Raw genomic sequence first — 21,457 nt, 5'->3', positions numbered from 1 at the left:
ACGGTATTAAGTAAGCGAATTTTATAGTTTTTGCTTAGATCCTGTACTTGTATGAGAAAAACAATTAATTATGTGTATATATTTAATTACGAATCTAGTAACTAAAACGAGCTATGGGTTTAAATTAAAAGTTCAAAACCCGTAAACTTTAAATCTTAAATCCTGCCTTTATAGATTACACGGTAGATCCGCCTTGTAGCAGTAGTAGTATTTCTGCCAAACTGATAAAAAATCCTTTGGTTCCCTGGGACTTTTTCTTATCAGCAGCATTTAGCATTAAATGCTTTCTTGTACTATTATCTTAGCTCACAGTCTGAGACTCACAGGCTCCAGCTTTTGGGTTGAACTCTATAAATTACATTATAGACCAAAAATTATAACACACTAGTGATTCATTGGATTCTGATTATTTGAGCCACTATCCTCAAGTACATACCTAAGGATCTAATATATAGTGTAAAGAAAATTTATTTATGACTAACATATTTTAATCTAGTACTAGTATAACAGTTCTTTTGCACTGTATCTAAATATTTGAAGGGGATGCAACAACGTTTAACCTTTTTCCATTTATAGCTTTCATTAGGTAAGTAGGCTTTTTTTTTTTCCAAAATCGAGAAATCCCCGAGGATCACAGTACGAAACTCAGTGGATAATGGACTTGTTCTTCTATCCTTCTTCACTTAAATATTAGGCTTTTAGGTTTGAAATACCAGACCTTAATCAGTCTAGTGCTACTAGTTGCATGGCCACGTCAAAGAAAAGGAGAAAACTCACAAATAAACCCTATTTAGTATTGAAACTTCAAGATAATGTCCTTAAGTTTTAATTACTTCTGGAATTTGAAATTCCACAATAATGATCGTTTTTCAAAGATATGACTGAAGAGTGGTCAGTGGCGCTATTTCTACTTTAAAAAAGTGCAAAAAATTGGGTTTTTGGGGCTCTTCAAGAGTTTCTTTTTCAAATTTTATACTTGAAAAAAAAAAAAAAAAAACTAAGGTTGAATCTGTGGGGTGGGGAGTATTCTTTGCTGCTTTTTGCAAAGGTATCAGGCAGAAAATTGGAAGGAGAAAATCCAGCAGTCTTTTAAAAATGGTCACGGACCTCAATGGATGGAATATAGTATATATGTATAGGGGACCCTGTATCTGTAATTCTGTATGTATCTTTCTGTCACATTGATTAAGACACTTCATTGGAGAAGTTTCTTAGCATTAAGTTGACAGTCCCATCAATTCTGTCTCTTCACAGAAAAAAGAAATTTCTAATGGGAGTCAGAAATTCTAATTAATAAGACGATTCAAAAAAGTGCTTGCATGCCATACAAGAAATTTTTGTGTCACTTTGTCACCATACTAGAATATTTCTTTATATAAAGATGATTCAACAATTTATATTTATGAAAAAAAAATTTATCTTTGTCCTATTTACACAGTATAATTTTATGATGAAGGGGCTATATATGTGTGTGTGTTTAGGTCTATAGGCAGTGGTGTAGCCACTTTTGCTGAAGGGGTTCAATTGAATCCCTTCGCCGAAAGATTATACTATTGCCACTGTCTATGCTCGACAAGGGCGGATGTACAAGGTACAGGTTCAGTCGACTCTAGTAGCTCTGGCTCAAACTCTATAAACTGCTATATTAAGAAATCTACTAAATGTGAACAAATAATAAATTTTGACCCATATAACTCAAATGGTCAGTTGGTTCAGTAGCATCCCGGAGTTCAAATTTTGGATCAGTCCCACTACGCTGACTGTAGTGGTGGAGCCACAGCCCAGCCAGGGTGTTCAACCGAACACCCTTTGCCAAAAAATTATACCGTGTAGACATATCAATTATTACGTATTACAAATATATACTCCATTACATATTGAACACCATTAACATATATATTATATATTACTGTACTTCTTCAAAATTCGAACACCCTTACAAAATTTCTGGCTCCGCCACTAGCCGATTGATAACCATGTCATAGTTCATACTTGTGTGTATTCTTGTTCTTTTTGGAGCAGATATACTTTTAGCATTATTATTTATATATTTTGGTGAATTTCAGTAGCTTCATTAGGTGTTTTCCTTTTCTGTGGGGTGGCTTTTGTAGAGGATCCTGTGTTTTTACTTTGCCCGTTGGTATCTGCATGTTTGCATGGCTCTCTGTTACTTTGGCTTTTTAACCTTTTCAGCTGAAAAAACCTCTCTTGAAGACAAAATACTGTGAAGATTTGATTCTTTAATACTATTCCTTTTGCATGTTTTTATCCCCTGAGATTATTGGACTTACACGTGAAAAATGTCATGCCAGTAACTTTCATCAGTACTTTAATTATCTATTCATTGTCTTATTATGCAGATTTTCCATTCATCCCTATCCCTAGTTTCCGATTCTTTAGCTTTCTGAATTGTTATTATCCGAAACACTTTATAAAACCAGCTGATGTTTTCATGCTATTTCTCATGTGAAGGTCACAAACATGCCTCAGTGGCAAATGAAATTAGACCCGGAGCAAAAGCATATGGTTTCGAGAGCACCATTACAAGAGTCGTTGAATCAGAACGCGCAATCCCAAATTAGTGGAGAGCGTAGAATCGAAGAAGTCAAGAGAAATAATGCGGGGAAGAGAAGGAGCAGGAGGAAAGGGAAAGGGATATTAGCTGAAAAAATGCCGGATGTGAATAATTCTGATATTTCCCCTGCTTGTTCTGCTTCATCATCTGAAAGAAGTCTCGTGTTCCCTCGTAGACCAGGATATGGCACATTGGGTACCCAGTGTTTGGTAAAAGCCAACCATTTCATCGCTGAATTATCAGAAAGGAACTTAAGCCAGTATAGCGTAAGACGTTAATCACTTTTTGGTGCCTAAATTTTATGTTGGTAATGTTTTGGCAATGGCCTGAAATTCAGCTTTTTTTAATGATTTGGAATGCAGGTAAAAATTACTCCAGAAGTTAAGTGTACAAGATTGAACAAGGCTATAATGGCTGAGTTGGTGAAACTTCATAAAGACCCCGACTTGGGTAAAAGAATTCCGGTTTATGATGGAAGAAGAACCCTTTATACAGCAGGATTGCTCCCTTTTAACTCGAAAGAGTTCACTATAGCTCTTGCTGATGATGATGAGTGGATTGGAATCACAAAGTACCTATTTGTCTAATTTTTCCTTATCTTCACTTTATGTTTGATCAATAAGCTATGTTCCTCGGACTCTCCAAAAATGCCTCTGCCCCCTTGTCAGATCCTTAAAAATACACTAGTTTTGGAGGACCCGCACCAACCGGCATTTTCAAAGAGGAGTCTGAGCAACATAGTTATTGGGAGTACTTGTTATTTAGTTTTTTCAAATGAGAATTGACGTTTTTGATAATCGTTCCAGGGAGCGTAAATTTACTGTCACGATCAAGTTCATTTCACAAGCAAACATGCTTCAGTTACGCGAACTTCTTTTGGGGAAACAAGTTGACACTCCTCCACAAGCACTTAAAATCATCGATATTGTGCTAAGGGAGCTTGCTTCTCAAAGGTTCATTTCATTTTTTGCTTTCTGATTGCCATGTTGCAACTAATTGAGTTATCCACTCATTATTAAATTTCTTCTCGTGTTCGTTTAGGTACATATCGGTTGGGAGATTTTTCTATTCTCCGAATATTAAAAAACCACAGACACTAGGTAATGGCTTACAGTCTTGGAGGGGGTTCTATCAGAGCATAAAACCTACTCAGATGGGATTGTCACTCAATATTGGTAGGACAATCATAACTCCTATAAATATTGATTTTTGCCAACTTATTTGATAGTATGGATGTCCAAACTACAATTTAATATCTCGTAAATATTTGTCAAACAGATATGTCAACAACAGCTTTTATTGAACCACTCCCGGTTGTTGAATTTGTTGCTCAAGTTTTGGGGAAAGATGTAAGTTCAAGGCCACTGTCCGATGCTGATCGAGTAAAGGTACATATTACACAAATGAACCAAATTAATTGTTTCTTTAACTTTATTAAAAACATCAACCATAAGGCAGCATATGTTCGGAGTCTAGAGAAGTGTTCTTTCGCACATCATCGCAGATTACTCGTTTATTCTCAATTCTCTCTTAAGGCTATTCCACATTGGATGAAATAAGCACTGTATAAGTTGTGTCAAAACTTTTCCTTAGATGTCACATGTAAAATTCAAGGGGTTTAACTTTGCTACTTGGACTCGAGACGTTGATACCTTTAATGCCAAAATCTATTGCTTCGGATAAAAGCTGATCAATCATTTACGCCTTAATCAGGTTAAGAAAGCTCTCAGAGGTGTTAAAGTTGAAGTTACACACAGAGGAAATATTCGAAGGAAATACCGAATTTCAGGGTTGACATCACAGCCAACAAGGGAGCTAATGTACTTCTAGTTTCACATAACTTCAGTTCTATTTTTGTTCTTGCAATTTTGGTGGCCAGTAATGCTTTACTTTCTTATGCTCATTACAGTTTTCCTGTTGATGAGGAAAAGAACATGAAATCGGTCATTGAGTATTTCCAAGAGGTGTATGGATTTACCATTCAGTATCCTCATCTACCTTGTCTACTTGTGGGAAGCCAAAAGAAAGTAAATTACTTACCGATGGAGGTAAGCGGAGTTGCTTCAAGATTCAACTCACTTTTATCTCAGGTGAAAAGTTTTCCAAATAATGATTGTTATAATAGGCTTGTAAGATACTTGAGGGACAGAGGTACACCAAAAGGCTGGATCAGAAGCAGATCGCTTCACTCTTAAAATCGTCGTGCCAAAGACCACGGGAACAAGAAATGGACATTTTGCAGGTTTGTCGATTCATTTACAGATTCTGTTTGGTTGTATTTGATTTTATTCACCGGACATAATCTAAATAGGATTATAAAGAGAACCTTTTATTATTGGAATGTACCAACTAGTTATGAACGGTTTGATAGACTCCTCCACCCGAATTGTGCATGCACTTTCGCCAGAGAAGAATCACGTGTGTACTTAGTGTATAACCTCAGCACTATCTTGCATTAGAACCCCAAATTGGTAATGAATATGTCCTTTATACTTTGCTAGAAATGACCGAACTCTAAAAAATGTCATGAGAACATAATATAGGTGCCCCTTGAGGTATGCCCTTCCGGTGGGTTCTTCCTTTATCTGTCTTTTCCATCCAGTGCCCGCACTGTAGATATATACACGTTTAAGCCAATTTTTGGAACACATTCGCTTTGCTGGTACGCAACAGACACAGAGGTTTTTTGGTGATTATTTTACGTGACATCAACAAAAATCTTCTACATATTAGTTGACAACATGTGATCATATTCTCCCTCCAAAATCTGCTGCTTCTCATAAGCTATTCTCTTCTGAATGTAATGAACTAAATGGTGTCTATGTCCAGACCATTCACCAAAACGGATACAAGCAAGACCCTATTGCGAAGGAGTTTGGCATCATCATTGACGATAAGCTTGCATCAGTAGAAGCTCGGGTCCTCCCAGCACCGTGGGTAATGACTGATATACCTTTACTTCTATGACTCAGTTTCAAAAACCACTAAGTGATTCTTTTTCCGTCTCTTTTAGTTAAAGTACCATGATGCAGGGAAGGAAAAGGAATGTCATCCACAGCTAGGTCAGTGGAACATGATAAATAAGGTAACGAAGCCCTCATAAAATATCCATACATAAGATCTTTTGCCTTTTTGTAATTAGTATTTGAAGAACGATTAATATGAAAATATATATTGCTATCATCATACAGAAAGTAATTAATGGAGGTACTGTGAACCACTGGGCTTGCATCAACTTCTCGTGTAATGTCCAAGAAAATGCAGCCCGTGGCTTTTGTCATCAGCTTGCCCAAATGTGCCAAGTCTCTGGAATGGTAAATGTTCTTTCTTTGTTTTCTGGTATTGTTTTGATGCATGTATCATGTCACAGTATTCTCCATAGAGATATTGTCGAAGCCTACGCGTTCTGTCTAAATGGTCTTGTATTATTGAAACTTTATCTCAGGAATTTAATTGTGAGCCCGTGATACCGATTTATAATGCAAGACCAGATCAGGCAAAGAAGGCATTGAATTATGTATGCAATGCTGCTGCAAATAAACTTGGAGGAAAAGAATTGGAGTTACTAATCGCCATTCTTCCCGACAACAATGGTTCTTTGTATGGTATGTTCCAAGCTTTGTCGAAATGGTGATTACGGTCATGAACGTATTCTCTAGTTGGTTGTAATCTTCGCTCTAAAGGCTTTTGTCCTAAAATAAATTACTCCTTTAGGCTATAAGTCCCTTTTTTCAACATACGTTGGAAAAATTATTATGCTTGATATATCAGGAATATGAGTTGTTTATATAAATGTATGAATGTTGTCGAGTAACATGTTCATCATCAATTGTAACATATTCATCATCAATCTTTAGGTACTCTGAAGAAAATATGTGAGACAGATCTGGGGCTGATTTCTCAGTGTTGCCTTACAAAGCATGTATTAAAAATTAGCAAGCAATACCTGTCAAATGTATCATTGAAAATCAATGTGAAGGTATGTAGTAAACGGCTTCGATGTGCTGAGATGGTTATAATCCACTTTAACTTCCATAGTATGTGTCAGGCGGATTTTTATTATGCTTAATCCTTGTGTGATAGATGGGAGGAAGAAACACTGTTCTTTTAGATGCTTTGAGATGGAAAATTCCTCTCGTCAGTGATATCCCGACAATTATATTTGGTGCTGATGTAACACATCCAGAATCAGGAGAGGACTGTGGCCCATCAATTGCTGCTGTGAGCTCAAGATTTATTTGTCCTACATCAAAGTTAGAACCTTCTTCGAAGTGTTTAGATTTGAATATGTGATTTTCTTGATTCAGGTTGTAGCATCACAAGATTGGCCAGAAGTTACTAAATATGCCGGTTTAGTATGTGCTCAGCCGCATAGACAAGAACTCATTCAGGATCTTTACAGGACCTGGCAAGATCCTCAACGAGGAACAATGTCTGGAGGGATGATTAGGTGCATATTTATCGTCACTGTAAGATTCATTTTAACAAAAATGTCACAAAAATGCACTGACATTTTTGTTTCCGCAATTTTTCAGAGAACTTCTATTGGCATTTAAGAAAGCCACAGGACAGAAACCATTGAGAATAATATTTTACAGGTACTATCATGTGATAATTTTCAAAACAAGTGCATTCAATATGCCATTTCTCACTTTTTGGACCACAAAATGGATATAAATAGTAATAATTGTCGATGTGCTTCATTGCTGTATAATATAGTCTTTCAATTTTATGCAGGGATGGTGTAAGTGACGGGCAGTTTTATCAGGTCCTACTTTATGAACTTGATGCAATTCGGAAGGTATATATGAGTGGTTTCAATCGTGTGCTTAAGGTATATATGAATGTTTTCAATTGTGTGCTTGTCTAAGTTCTCTAATTTTTTCTGGTACACAGGCTTGTGCATCTCTTGAACCAGGTTACCAACCTCCAGTAACCTTCATAGTTGTACAAAAACGTCACCACACACGACTTTTGCCAAATAACCACAATGATAGAAATAACACTGACAGGAGCGGAAACATCTTACCTGGTAAAACTTTTGATCTTCTTACATTGATTATTGTGCTTAAAATTTTGAAACAGTTTACATCAAGAAATAGGAGAGACCTCAATTTTAAAACTACTCCCTCCGTTTCATGTTACATGGCCGTGTTTGATTGGACACAAAGTATAAGAAAGAAAGACTTTTAGAAATTGTGGATATAAAAGAATGTCATTAAGGGTTAAAAACGGAAGTTTAAAGTTAAAAAGTTTCCAAATATAAATAAGTGTGATTCTTTTTGGAACAAATTTAAAAGGAAAGAGTATCACATAAAATGGAACAAAAGGGGTAACAAAACACTGGTAACAAAACAATCTCGTTAGTTAATATGGGGGGCAGTTTGCCTTTTTAACTCCATTGTGTGCTTTTTTCTCTTGTTTCTCGACTTAATCCAAATGCAGGTACTGTGGTGGATACGAAAATTTGTCATCCAACTGAATTTGATTTTTACTTATGCAGTCATGCTGGAATTCAGGTGAAGTGCTAATTGTTAATTTAGGATTTCTAAAGTATGTATTTAGTCAAACAATAAGATAACTTATTAGAAATACAAGTCTTTATTTGGAAGAAAGCTCCACAAAAAGTTAACATAATGTTGGATTTCCAGGGAACGAGTCGTCCTGCACACTATCATGTTCTTTGGGATGAAAATAATTTCACTGCAGACGAAATGCAGTCTTTGACAAACAATCTCTGCTATACGTAAGGAATCTTAAATCTCAACTGATGGCCTTTTCAAAAGTTAATTTATTACTATAGCTGTTTTCGGAAAATTCAATTCCTTAGTAACCATTGGATTAATTGCAGATATGCCCGATGCACTCGTTCTGTTTCAGTAGGTAAATTTCTAATACTCTCTCCTAAGACAATTAGAAAGCTTATTTTAGATGCATTCGCAGCCATATTTTTATTTTTAGATGTGGATTGAAATTCCAAAATGACACACATTACAAAATCTTGATTCTGCCTCGTCTATATTTCAATCATTGAACATAAGCATCTACTTCAAATTATTTATGGTTCGTGCAATCGAAATCCTCTGCATCCATTCTGTTTTTAAGATCATTTAGCATTCAAGGAATCATGGTAAATAGACTTTTTATGCTAGCCATCAATTTACTATGTCGTCTCTCTGTTAAGACAAATCATGTAGGTTAGCGATATTATGAGCTCATTTGGCTTAGCTGATAAGCATTAATTGTTAAAAGGATTTTTAAGTGCTGCAACTGATTTTACAAGAAAAAGCAATTATGTATTTGGATATAAGTGCTGAAGTTGATAATGCATATTTGTCATAACTTTTGCAGTTCCTCCAGCATATTATGCCCATTTGGCGGCCTATAGAGCACGTTTCTATGTGGAACCTGACTCGCATGGAAATGGTTCAATGCGCAGCACACGTGCAACAAATGGTTCTGTCAACGTCCGGCCACTACCAGCATTGAAAGAGAAGGTGAAGAATGTGATGTTCTATTGCTAGAGGTGATAATGTTGAATGTTACAGAGTAGTCAGTACATGTATGAAATTAGGATAGGGATCTAATCATGAAATGCTATGTTTATATAGTAGGGAACGAATTTGCAATAAGAAATTTTGTATCAGATGTCTCTCCTTTGTGTAGTACATGTATAATGCCTAGTTAAAATTTAGGAATCAGATGAATAGCTTCACTTGGAGATACTTGCAGTTAAATTAGAGTTTTAATGTGATAGCTAGGTTGTTACCACTTAGAAGTTGTTCGCTAAGACCCCTCGCAAAATTTAAGTGTCTGACTAATGTAGGGGTTCCTTATGTATTCTCGCATAATAATATTAACAACCAGTCCATGTGCATCATATCCAGTAATCCAGAGTCAAGAAACTATCGTTTTAATTTCATGCTACAATCAACGCCGTGTCTACGCTATAATCTACCACTAATTGCAAAGAACCTCCAATGACCTAATTCATGCGGCTGAAGCATAATCATAATCTCCATCATCACCATCTCCTTCCAAGGATGTTGCAGGAGCATAGTCATAGGGTGTGTTCGGTATGGAGGAAAATGTTTTCCTAGAAAATAAGTGAATTTTCACTTATTTTCTCATGTTCGTTTGGGTAGTGGAAAATAAGTGAATTTCTTACTTATTTTTTCATGTTCGTTTGGTTGATAGAAAACCTTTTCTGAAAAATACTCATTCAAGCCTCACCAACTCCAACCTAACACCATACCCCCCAACTCCACCCACACCCCACTCCCACGCACCCCCCACCCCCCCCAAAAAAAAATTTCTTTTGATTTTTTGTTTTTGTTTTTTGCACCCCCACCCCAATCCTCACCAACTCCAACCCAACCCCATACCCCTACCCCACTCCTACTAACCCACCTCTACGCCCCCACCCCTCCTCCATTTTTTATTTTTTTTATTTTTTGCACCCCCACCCCCAACCACTCCCTTAAACCATACACCACCCCCTCCCCCCCCGCAACTACTCCCCACGCACCCACCCCCTCCCACAACATTTTTTTTGAAGTTTTTAATTTTTTTTCTAAATTTTCTACACGATCACATCCCCCATCACCCTCTCCCCCCTTGCGTGGAAATCATACCACACCAACACCCCCCCCCCCCCCCAACCCCAACCCCAACATTTTTTTTTTTTTTTGAAGTTTTTTATTGTCTTTTGCGGGTTTCTACACCCCCAGACACCCCCTACCCCCAAAAAAAAAATTTCGCCACACACCACCACTCCCCCCAACCCAAAATACCCCATCACTCCTTCCAAAAGTTTTAATTTTTAACCACGCAAACATTCAATTTTTATAATTGTCAACTTTGTTTGGTGGGGGGGGGGGGGTGGGGTGCAAAAATCCAAAACAAATGTCAAAACTTTTTTTTTCAAAATTTTTTTTTTTTTTGGTGGTGGGGTGGGGGAGGAGGGTAGGTTGCGGGGTAGAAAAAACCAAAAAAAATGTCAAAACTTTTTTTTCAAAAATATTAATTTTTTTTTTGGCGGGGGGGGGGGGGGGGGGGGGGGATAGGGGTGCGGGCGTGGGGGAGGGGTAGGGTGCGGGTTGGGGTGGGGTGGAAAAAAAAACTTTTTTTTTTCAAAAAAAATAATTTTTTTGTCTTTGGGGGTAGGGGGTAGGGGTGCTTTAGGGTGGGGGAGGGGTAGGGTACGGGGTGGGGTGGGTGCAAAAAAAAAGTGAAAACTTTTTTTTCAAAAAAAATAATTTTTTTACCAAGGGGGTAGGTGTGAGGGGGTAGGGGGTAGGCGAGGGGGTAGGGTGCAAAAAAAAGTCAACTTTTTTTTTTTCAAAAAAAATATTTTTTTTGTGTGGGGCGAGTGGGGGGGGGGGGGGGGAGGGGGGTGGTGCGTCGTGGTGGGGTGGTAGGGTGGGTGGGGGTTGGGAGTGGTTGGGGTTTGGTGGTTAGGATTGGGTTGGGTGGTGGTAGGGTGGTTGGTGGAATGAACTTGTGAAACTTGTTTTCCCTATTTTTATTAGGGAAGTCATTTTCCCCAATTTTGAGGAAAATGTTTTCCAAAATTTTTGATCAAACGAACATGAGAAAATTGGAAAACATTTCCAGAAAATATTTTCCTCCATACCGAACACACCCATAGTCCCCATCGTCGTCACCTCCTCCCTCTAAGCATGCTTTGTGGAGCATAGTCATAATCTCCATCATCATCCCCATATGAGCACGAGCTTCTCTTTTGGAACCCAATAATCTTGAAAATCCTAGACATTCTATATATCTTTTCTTAGACAATGGAAAGATTGAAATATTAGATATTGGATGTTGTATGATCTCTTGATATGGAAAATTAAGAAGGTATTTGTGGTCTGAATAGGTGAGGAAACCATATGCTTATATAAAGGAAAGAGCCAAGTGTAGACAAGTTTTGACACATTAGGAAGTGTGTTTTGTTACCTGAGGAATGTGCAGAGCCACTCACTTGGCTATTTTAAGCTACTTTTGGGGCTGCCACATCCAAAATTCACTTTACATGTCAATATATATGATGAGTGTTAAAGCTTATTCTTCATCCTGGTGGTGGAGATAGAATATCTCTTTTTCTCTAACTTTGTGGGTGGGAGATCATTGGTTGGATTTAAGTAATTCGAAATGCGAGATTTTTAATCTTGAAAATAAGATAAGTTATCAATAAGGGTTGTGGTGGGATAAACAGGATCCCTCCACCCTTAACTAGAGGTTACAGGTTCGAGCGCCGAGTATGTCAAACATCATGTTTACGCGGCGTGAATCTGGAACAATTAGGGCGCCAATGCGAATACCAAACGTCTGGTAGGAAACTAAAAAGAAAGAAAGAAAAAAGGATGTGTTATCCGCTATAATAAGTAAACATGGTTTGATGGTGTAAAAAATTCTTACATTGATAATGTATAAAACTTAATTTAAGTTGCATGCATCGTTAGTATGTAAAGGAGGTTCTACAATATCCAGTCACCCAAAGAATAGTTACATGTAAGACTCCTTAAAATGTGATATTTATAATATTAAGAGCTACATCAAGTAAATATGATTTGTTTATGTAAAAATTCCTCATACTCAGGGGCAGATCTAGGGCCCGCTGAGGGTGTTCACCCGAACACCCTTGACAAAAAATTACACCGTATATATAAGGTTCTTTTTTTTATTTTTTATGTACATATATAATTTTGAATACCTTGAACACAAGAGGTTAGTTTAGTGGGTTAGGGGGTTCAAAATTCATGTTGAGGTTCCAAGTTTAAGTCCCAATCACTACGTTTTAATTTTTCGAACCCCCTAAGTGAAAATTCTGAATCCGCCACTTTCATACGTGTATATCACATAAATTCTTAAAAAGCATCATCAGCGTAACTAAACAAAGTATAAGAAAACAAACAAACAAAACTTGGTACGAGTTGGGTGGATTGAGCTATAACTCATTATTTAGCCCATTTTGACCTGTCCCAATTCAGGCCAAGTAATCTTGGAGCGAGTTAATGATTAGTTTATTTATTAATTTAACTCATTTTGACTCCTCAAATTCAATCCAAACTGTCCATTTGACACCTAATTATAGTACACAACAAAATTTTGAAATAATTTCAATAATATACAATCCAGCATAAAAAATTACATTCACGTAGCCATATTTTTAATACACATCCGCACAACTAATTTTTTTTTTTTTAAATTTTTTTATACACACGATATACAACATTATACATTACTGTAGATAATGTATCAACCTTGTGTAAAAGTGTATAATAATATATAAGAAGTGTTTATACACACTTCTATATGTTATACAATATTATACAAACTTATACAAAAATTAGGCGTCATCTCCTACGAACTTTAACCACGAAACTCCATCTGAAATAGGCCAAATCTTCATCGAATAGCTTCAGATATTGCACAACTTTCAAATGACACCCCAATGACCACAATCATCAATTTATTAAAAAATCTCAATAAATCACAAAACCCATCCGCAAGTTCAACCATATCGACTTTACCCAGTTGTTTTTGCTAAGACTGAATCAAATCAAACTCAAGATCAATGACGGGGTAAATCGAAATGAAGATGGAGATTGGTGGTTTATTGTTACACCTCATAGTTTTGTACGTTGAGATTTGTGAGCGTTGGCTGTTTTAAGTATGGACATTGGAGTTACCTCCAAGGATACATGAGATTAGATGCACTTATCTTATGTTTATGAGGGTTTAAGTTCATATAATAAGCTATGGAAGGATTGAACGGCAAGTGAATCAAGGAAATTAAATTTGTCGGAGCTTTGAAGAAAATATGAGGGACGATTTTGGCCCAACTTGGAGGAAGAATATCTTTTAGTATGTGAGGAGTTTTGAGGTAAAGCAAAAGCTTAAAATAAAGTTCGTCGAGTCTAGTTTCCAACGCAAAAAATCGCGCGTTGATACGACATCGGAGTAGAAAATTATGGACATTACAAGTTAGGCGGGTAGAGCAAGGCGCGCTGCTACAGTGCCATCGACTTTAGCACACTATATAAGGGTTTAAAACCCCATTTTTCTCCATAATAAATCCCCCAAATGTTCTAGAGAGCTCAGCAACATATGATAGAATGTATACAACACAAAAGTGAGGATTTTGAGTAATTTCAAGCGACGGAGTATTAATCGAGGTCCGGGTAACGTGTAGTAGCGATTATAGTATTGTCTTGGGATGGAGTTGACTTGGATTCAAGGTGAATATTGAGGATATTGTTGCTCTAGCGAGGACAAGGTATGAATCTTCCCTTATTGATATTGATTTCGGTTTATTTACGAAGATAGAGTTATTAAATGATCGTATAATGAACTGTTAATGCAGAAATTGAATAAACATCGTGTGGGATGTTTATGGAGTATTTTAGTGTTGATATTATTATTGTTGATGTTGGTATTGTTGTTGTTGTTGTTGGTTGTTGGATTGTGATTTCGGGCTAGGCATAGAAACAGGGGAGATGCTGCCCGAATTTCAGCAAATTCTAAATGAATTTAAATTAAGGGCTTAAGACGAGCGTATGATGATGAGCCTAACAATAGTATGAATGGTTGTATATGTAGATTACGAGCCTACGAATGATCTTAAGTGAATTGCAAGACAGGAAGTAAGTCGGAAGTCGAGAAATTATCTTCCAGGTATGTTAAGGCTAGTCCGTTTCTTTCTAAAGGCATGATCGTTTTATTATAAACCTTTGTGTCATACCCATAATATCCTTGGGTCCACAAATGTTAGAAGTCCACGAATCTCATGATCCTTATGATGTTATTGAACTTCTAAAGGCATGATTCTTTTCCTACCAACCCATGCATGAATTCCATAAAAATCCTCATTTCCAAGAATGTTAGAGATTCATAACTCTTGAAGTTTTTATGGTGCTAAAGATGCATAATTTTTTTTTATGATAACCATGACGATGATTATGAGGGATTTATTTATCAAAGCTCCAAGGCATACAGATTTCATGTTATTATGAGATGATTTTATTCATAGAGATTTCCAAGTACATGAGCTTTATATTATTATGAGATGATTGAGCTTACTTTACAATTTATTAACTACCTTCATTGTTGGTAATCTCACCTTATGACCCTTGTTCCTTCAAGGTGGGATGACCGATGATGATTGATCCATAATATAATCGGAGGCTACCGACCTTACGTCACTCCGATATAGTTGTGGCTTTTGATTGGGCTCTCATGCATGCTTTATATATATGTATGTATTTTCTCACACCGCGCCGTGCTATAGTCGGCTGGGCATGACACGTAGATGTGCACACCACTGCAGTGGGCATGTTATGATATCGCCTCGGACGCAGTAGGCCCGGACGCGGGCTAATGATTATAACACCGAGCCTTAATGGCCGGGCATGATACTATATATAACATCGAGCCTTAATGGCCGAGCATGATACTATATATATAACACCGAGCCTTAATGGCCGAGCATGGCACTATATATATGTATAAAAATTTTTTTTAAAAAAAGTTAAGCATGCATGACATCCGCCTCAAGAGGCATCCATACGTACAGGTTATCTCTCTCTTATTCCATGTTACCTTTCATATCTATAGTATGTTGTTTTTCATGCCTTACATACTCAGTACATTATTCGTACTGACGTCCCTTCTTGTGGACACTGTGCTCATGCCCGCAGGTAGGTAAGGAGGCGGATCAGTCCCGTAGGTGTTCTATCAGCGAATTCTCAGGAGCACTCCACTTACTTCGGAGCTGCAATCTATTTGGTATTGTCTTCATGATCATTTGTATTCTATGTAGAGGCTCGTAGACGTGTGTGTACAGTTAGATGATTTATAGTTCCATCGGTTCATATTATTGTATAATATATTGGTAGCCTTGTCGGCTGGTGATGATGGGCATAATTGTTGATGATTATATAGAGATGCACCGTTATGTTGTGATATATGTCCCTACAGGTTATGACAATCATGAGTTACCTTTGGGGTCCACCCAGAAATGATTATGAGACGTATGCTTAGAGGTACTCGGTAGGTTAGCTCCGGGTGCCCGTCATGGCCCTCTGGTTGGGTCGTGACATTTATGGGTGGAGATCCGATGGTACAGGGGTGGTCTGATGGTGTAACGGCGGATCTGGAGAGCTCAACGAGGAAGCTGCAAAACGAGCTTCTCACATGGTGCTTTAATGGTGGTTGGTTCGATTCTAGCCGTGATGTTGATGGGTGTTTTGGGGTCATTTCAGGTAGTGAAGTTGATAGGTGTTTTGGGGTGGAAACAGGATCGGTTATGGCCGGAGCAACTGTGGATTAATGGTGAGAAAGAAAGGAAAAAGATGGAGCTCAACTGTGAGTTAATTTGGTTGTCGTGCTCTTAGCAGAGAAGATGAGGGAGATAGACCTCTCCGGCGGCTAAAACGGGTAAGAAAAAATTATTAGCTAAACTGGGTAATTATTTTTCCCTAACTAACATTGAGTGTAAAAATTCCTAAAATTTATGTAACTTAATGAGTTAACCATCTTTATATTCAAAAAGAATTCCAGTAATCACTATTTATATTTAATAATAATTCTTTATTTTCAATATACTATCTGGTAGGGGTGTTCACGGTTTGGGAAAAGCCCGATCCAAACGCAAATTGAACCAAACCAATTAAACAAACCGATAGTTGTTTGGGTTGGGTTTGATTTTGAATTTTAAAAAAGGATAATAATTAGATTGGTTTGGTTTTATTAAAAACAAACCAGAGAAAAAACCAACCGAACTGACAAAAAAATATACACAATTTTTATACTTATATATATAAAATATGTTAATTTTTGTAAATAATTTTAAATACTTTGTTTACTTTTTTATCAAAATTTTGTTATCTCTATTAGGTTAATGAACTTTACACCTTAAACTCATTTTTTCAAAGAAATCCATGAATCCAAAGTCATTCATTCAAAAAAGTAACAATGAGATTTACCTTAAACAAAAAATTGTATTTCTTATAAACTTTATGCTCTTGATTAAAAGCTTCTAGATCTTAAGACATTTTCTCTATAATCCTAGAAAACTATAGCTCCCACAATAAAAGGAGAATAATGGATTATAAGTTGAAATACGCTGGGAAAACCTTTCCTAATCGTAGAAAAAAAATGAAAGACATAAATACCATTAGATTTCTTGAAAACCGAAAAACCAAACCAAATCGACAATTACCAAACCGATGGATATGCATTTGTGGTTTGATTTGGTTTTAATAATTGAAAAACCTACTAAAGTGGTTTAGTTTTGGTTTTAACCAAAAATCAACCCATAAACACCCCTACTATCTAGTATGTTCAAACAGAGGAAGAGTCAGGATTGAAGTTTATGAATTTTAAAATTTAAATAGGTCTTGTTGTGGGTGATTAAATTTTCATCACTCTTCTAAGCTTCGTACAGTCTTATTAATGCTGGTTTTATATGATGTGATAAAAATTCCATCAAAAATCCACGCGTACGCAATTATATCAGTATAAAAGCCTGAACAATTAACGATAGACTAATTGAGCAGTTGTATATGGATTATGGAATACAGAGAGCTATTTTTCCCATGAATATAATAATCAGGTGAATATGAATACAATCTTATCATCAAGTGAGACTATGTTTGACTACAATCCATGTCACTGATTTTCATAAGTTAATTAGATATTGTATACAAAAATACACACCTAATAAGCTAATGATCTTGATCAGAGTCCCTAAAAAAAGAGACCTCAACTGCAAAAGGTTTCAACTAATATATAAATCTACGTCTTCCTAATCTTTTTCTTTTTCCAAAATGAACTAGCTAGGATTACTAAAACCAAGGTTCTCACTTCTGCCTCCTTCGTACCTAAAACTTCCTTAATTAAGTTTGAATTAGACAACAATAATTAGTTTGACCAAAAACGTTGTATCTATTCTAAATTTGTCTCTACCAAGGACCTTCAATGAATTATTCATGCAGCCGGAGCATAATCATAATCCCCATCGTCATCTCCTTCCAGGGACGCTGCAGGAGCATAGTCATAGTCTCCATCATCGTCATCTCTTTCCAAGGATGCTGCGGGAGCATAGTCATAGTCTCCATCATCATCACCACCTCCCTCTAAGCATGCAGTTGGAGCATAGTCATAATCGCCATCGTCATCTCCATCTGAGCATGCCCTTCTTTTCTGGAACCCAATAATCTTAAAAATTCCAGACATTCTGTGTCTTAGAAAAATATTGAATTATGAGATATTGGATGTAATTGTACCTCTTTTATAAGATGTGAAGAATTGTTTTTGTGGTTTGAATGGGGTGAGGAAACCATTTGCTTATATAAAGGAAAGAGCCAACTAATAGGCTTGTTTGGACACGTTTGGAAGTGTGTTGTGTTAGCTGAAGAATGTGCAAAGCCATATGCTTGGCTGAATTAAGCTGCCGCCACATCCAAAACTCACTTTACATGTCATTTGTATTTGTATGAGATGAGTGTTAAAAGTTTACATATTCTCCATATCCTGATGGAATAATATAACAGAATATCTCTATGTTTCAATTTCTCTCTCTCTCTCTCTCTAACTTTTTGGAGGTAAATTGAACGAGACAACAAAATTTAGCCCGTGGAGACATTTGCATGGCACGTGGAAGTGTGTTTTATCTATGTGGATGTTTAGTTGGTATTCCACATAGACGGGGTGGCATAACAAAATACTAATATATATGTTGATTGTTGACATGTCCTTTTTTAAGGACAAAGGCATTCAAAGATGTCGACATTCTCGAGTATATGAGTATTCAACTTAAAGAGGTTGACTATATACCCTTTCATGCATGAAAACATTTACTACAATTTTTTGGAATTGGATCCAAACAGGGTATTCATACTCCTATTAGTTATTCTTATATGTTGAGCTTTTGGGAAAAAGAAAAGCGCATCTTCTGATGTTTGTTGAGTCCGCAAAATTCGGGCACACAATAACACGACTAGAGTCGTTACAATGATCTGAAGATCAGGTAAGGTTGATCGCCCCCTCTTTTGTAAAAATAAAACATCCCATATATAGAAGGATCTGATTTTGGAATATGGGTGTTCCACCCCCCCCCCCCCCCCAAATAAAACCACCCGCCAAAAAAAAAAAAAAAAAAGAAATCGTTATAAAAGTTCGTTGGCATTAAATGTTTTTAGTGGCGACCATAACTCCAAATACTTCAACTTTATTTTTGAAGACGAATCTTGAGGTTCGCTACAGAAAATACATATTTATGGTGAGTAAGCTCGCCACAAAAAGTAAACATATATGCTTTAAACAGGCGTTCCACAAAATTAATTTTGGGGCAAGTCTCTTTTTTCTTTCTTTGGTATATTTTGGGCAAGTCCTTATTGAAGAATGACTTTTAGCCATTTAGTGCCAACTATAATCACCACAATAACTGTTAAACCATAAGTGACTACTCTCATGTTGTTATTGCGGAATGACTTTAATTTTAGTGGGGACTGTAATCGCTACAAAAAGTATTAAACCAATAAGTGGCAACTCTCATGCCGCTGCTGAGGAATGAATTTTACTCAAAAAAAATCATTTGTGTATATCTCTTTGACAGCATATAAAGAATTGTGTGTGTGGCTTGAGTAGGGGGAGGTAGATTTTTCTCCATATATTAATTTGGTGGAGGTAGAATCTCTGTCTCTCTATAACTTTGTGGGGTGAGAAAGGTGGGATTTTAAGTATAAACCATCAAAATCCACCAAAAGGAACATACATAAAAATCATAATCAGCAACATATAATATTGTTGCTTACCTTTCACTTTCATAACACAGTCTCTTCGCCGCATGCAATTAATTTCTTACATAGTTGAGATTTGAATTTTTGTTTTTTGATATTCATGTCAAAAAAGTGTATCTGGAAGTATAAGTTGTGTTTGAACATGAAAATAAATTGAAGTGTTGTAAGAGAAAACTAGAAAAACTCCTAAAATCTATGTAAATTTTTTAAAATATTGGGTATCTCATGTCTGATAAACAAACACCAAAATCTATGACCATACGAAGCCTTAGTGTTTCCACCCTTAAAATTTATCAGAAAATTAAAATTAGAACGACAGAGCTTAAGGAAACTTGAAGGAGGAATTAATAATGGTTCTAAGGTGCACTTGTGTAGAAATTAAAAGTGTGCATGGCACGTGGAAGTGTGAACTATCTATGTGGATGCTTAGTTGGCAGAGAGTATTTGGCAAAGAAGCCACTTCCTTAGTTTAATTTGCAACAGGGCCACTCCTTTTTAGTTTAATTTGCAACAGGGCCACTCCTTTTCTTTTCCCTTTATTTTTTCATTTTAGGGTTAAGGGTAATGGTCTCGGGATCACTTTATAATTTTAAAAACTTTGTAGTCCACAACTTATACACTTAAGTCCCCTTTCACTTATATTAAAATATACAAATGCCCCCTTCTCTCTCCTCAGTTCTTCCCAACTCCCGTTATAACAAAATTGAAGTGCACATCAGAATTCTTCCTCTCCCCCAGTCTTGGTAACGTTCTTTCCGTCCATTCCAGGTATTTTCTTTAGTTTAGCAACTCCTCCAGAGCATTTAGAGCTCCATTTTGCCATGAAAGTTGTTATTATTTGACGAACTCGATAAAACCCTAGTGTTCCTAAAGTTGAGATTTCTTTTTCAAAATTTTGAAAGTTTCGCCTGTTTTTTGCTAGAAATATGTGTTATTTCTACTTATTTTGCTTGTTTCGATCTTTGTTTTTCTGTTTTTTCAAACATATCATGGTCTATTAATAGACTTTTGGTCGATTATTCTTGTTTCTTTGTCGGGGCTGATCAACATCACAGTATTGTTTGTATATACATTATAAAAAATGGCTAGATGTAGAGGAAGAGAAGGGCACATAATTCAAACCCGTTCTCGGGCCACATCTGACGATAGAAAAAGAAAAGGTAAAGAAGTTAGTCGAGAAGGTAAAAGAAGAAAAACTGTACAACCTGAAAATGGCGCGTACTCAGAGTAGAATAATGATGAGTATAGTGTCGAGGAAGGTGAAAGAGATGATCCCCATGTTTCTAAGGGGTCTGGTGGTGATGGAAATGATGATCCCTTGTCCTTGCCATATTGTGCAAAGACAATTAACGTCGACAAGTATGGTCTGATCAATTGGCTGGATGATTACGAATCATTTCCAAAAAAGTTTCGGCAGGAGTAGGTCGACATTGCTTGATGATTTTAAAAAAACCCTAAAAGATCATAAACTTAGGAAAATGTTCAGACATTCTTGTTTTGGTCACTTTAGAAAAATATCAGAACGCTTCTATAGATTCAATGGAATGTTGGTGCACTATATGGTTCTTCGTCATGTGGTTGAGAAGAAGAAGCGTGAGATGTGGTTCTTGGTAAATGACAAGCCTGTGTGTTTTGGCTTGAATTAGTTTGCTTTGATCACTGGTCTAAACTGTGGATCATATCCCAGCCGAACTAGAGAGGAAAGGGTACTTAAGAAAGAGCGAGATTCTGCGCAAAAGTTTGTCGCAATAAAAAGATTTCTGCAGAAAAGCTATTGGCGGTGATAAGAGGGCCTAGGCTGACCAAAGAGGAAAAGCTGAAATGTTGTCTGGTATGGTTTGTGCACACAATATTGCTTGCCAAAGATGTGTCAAAGGGGGTGGAGCATGACCTGATAAAAATGGCAGAAGGTTTGGAGTTCTTCAAGAGCTATCCTTGGGGAAAGGAATCATTTGAACTCACTCTGGACTATTTGACTAACAAGATAGACATTCCCAAGCACCACCAAGTGCACGCGGAGAAAAGGGTTGCATCATATGCGCTCTATGGATTCCCCTGGGCATTCATGGTAATT

The 21,457-nt window shown here is 36.7% G+C and overlaps 1 pseudogene; it reads left to right on the top strand.

Moving 5' to 3' along the window:
• The first annotated feature begins 1,451 nt into the window (after nucleotides 1-1,451).
• Nucleotides 1,452-9,296, top strand: LOC132031045 (protein argonaute PNH1-like; annotated as a pseudogene).
• The last annotated feature ends 12,161 nt before the right edge of the window (nucleotides 9,297-21,457 follow it).

The sequence above is a fragment of the Lycium ferocissimum genome, chromosome 9 (assembly GCF_029784015.1).
Source record: "Lycium ferocissimum isolate CSIRO_LF1 chromosome 9, AGI_CSIRO_Lferr_CH_V1, whole genome shotgun sequence".
NCBI lineage: Eukaryota > Viridiplantae > Streptophyta > Magnoliopsida > Solanales > Solanaceae > Lycium > Lycium ferocissimum.
This window is presented reverse-complemented; position numbering and strand designations above follow the sequence as displayed.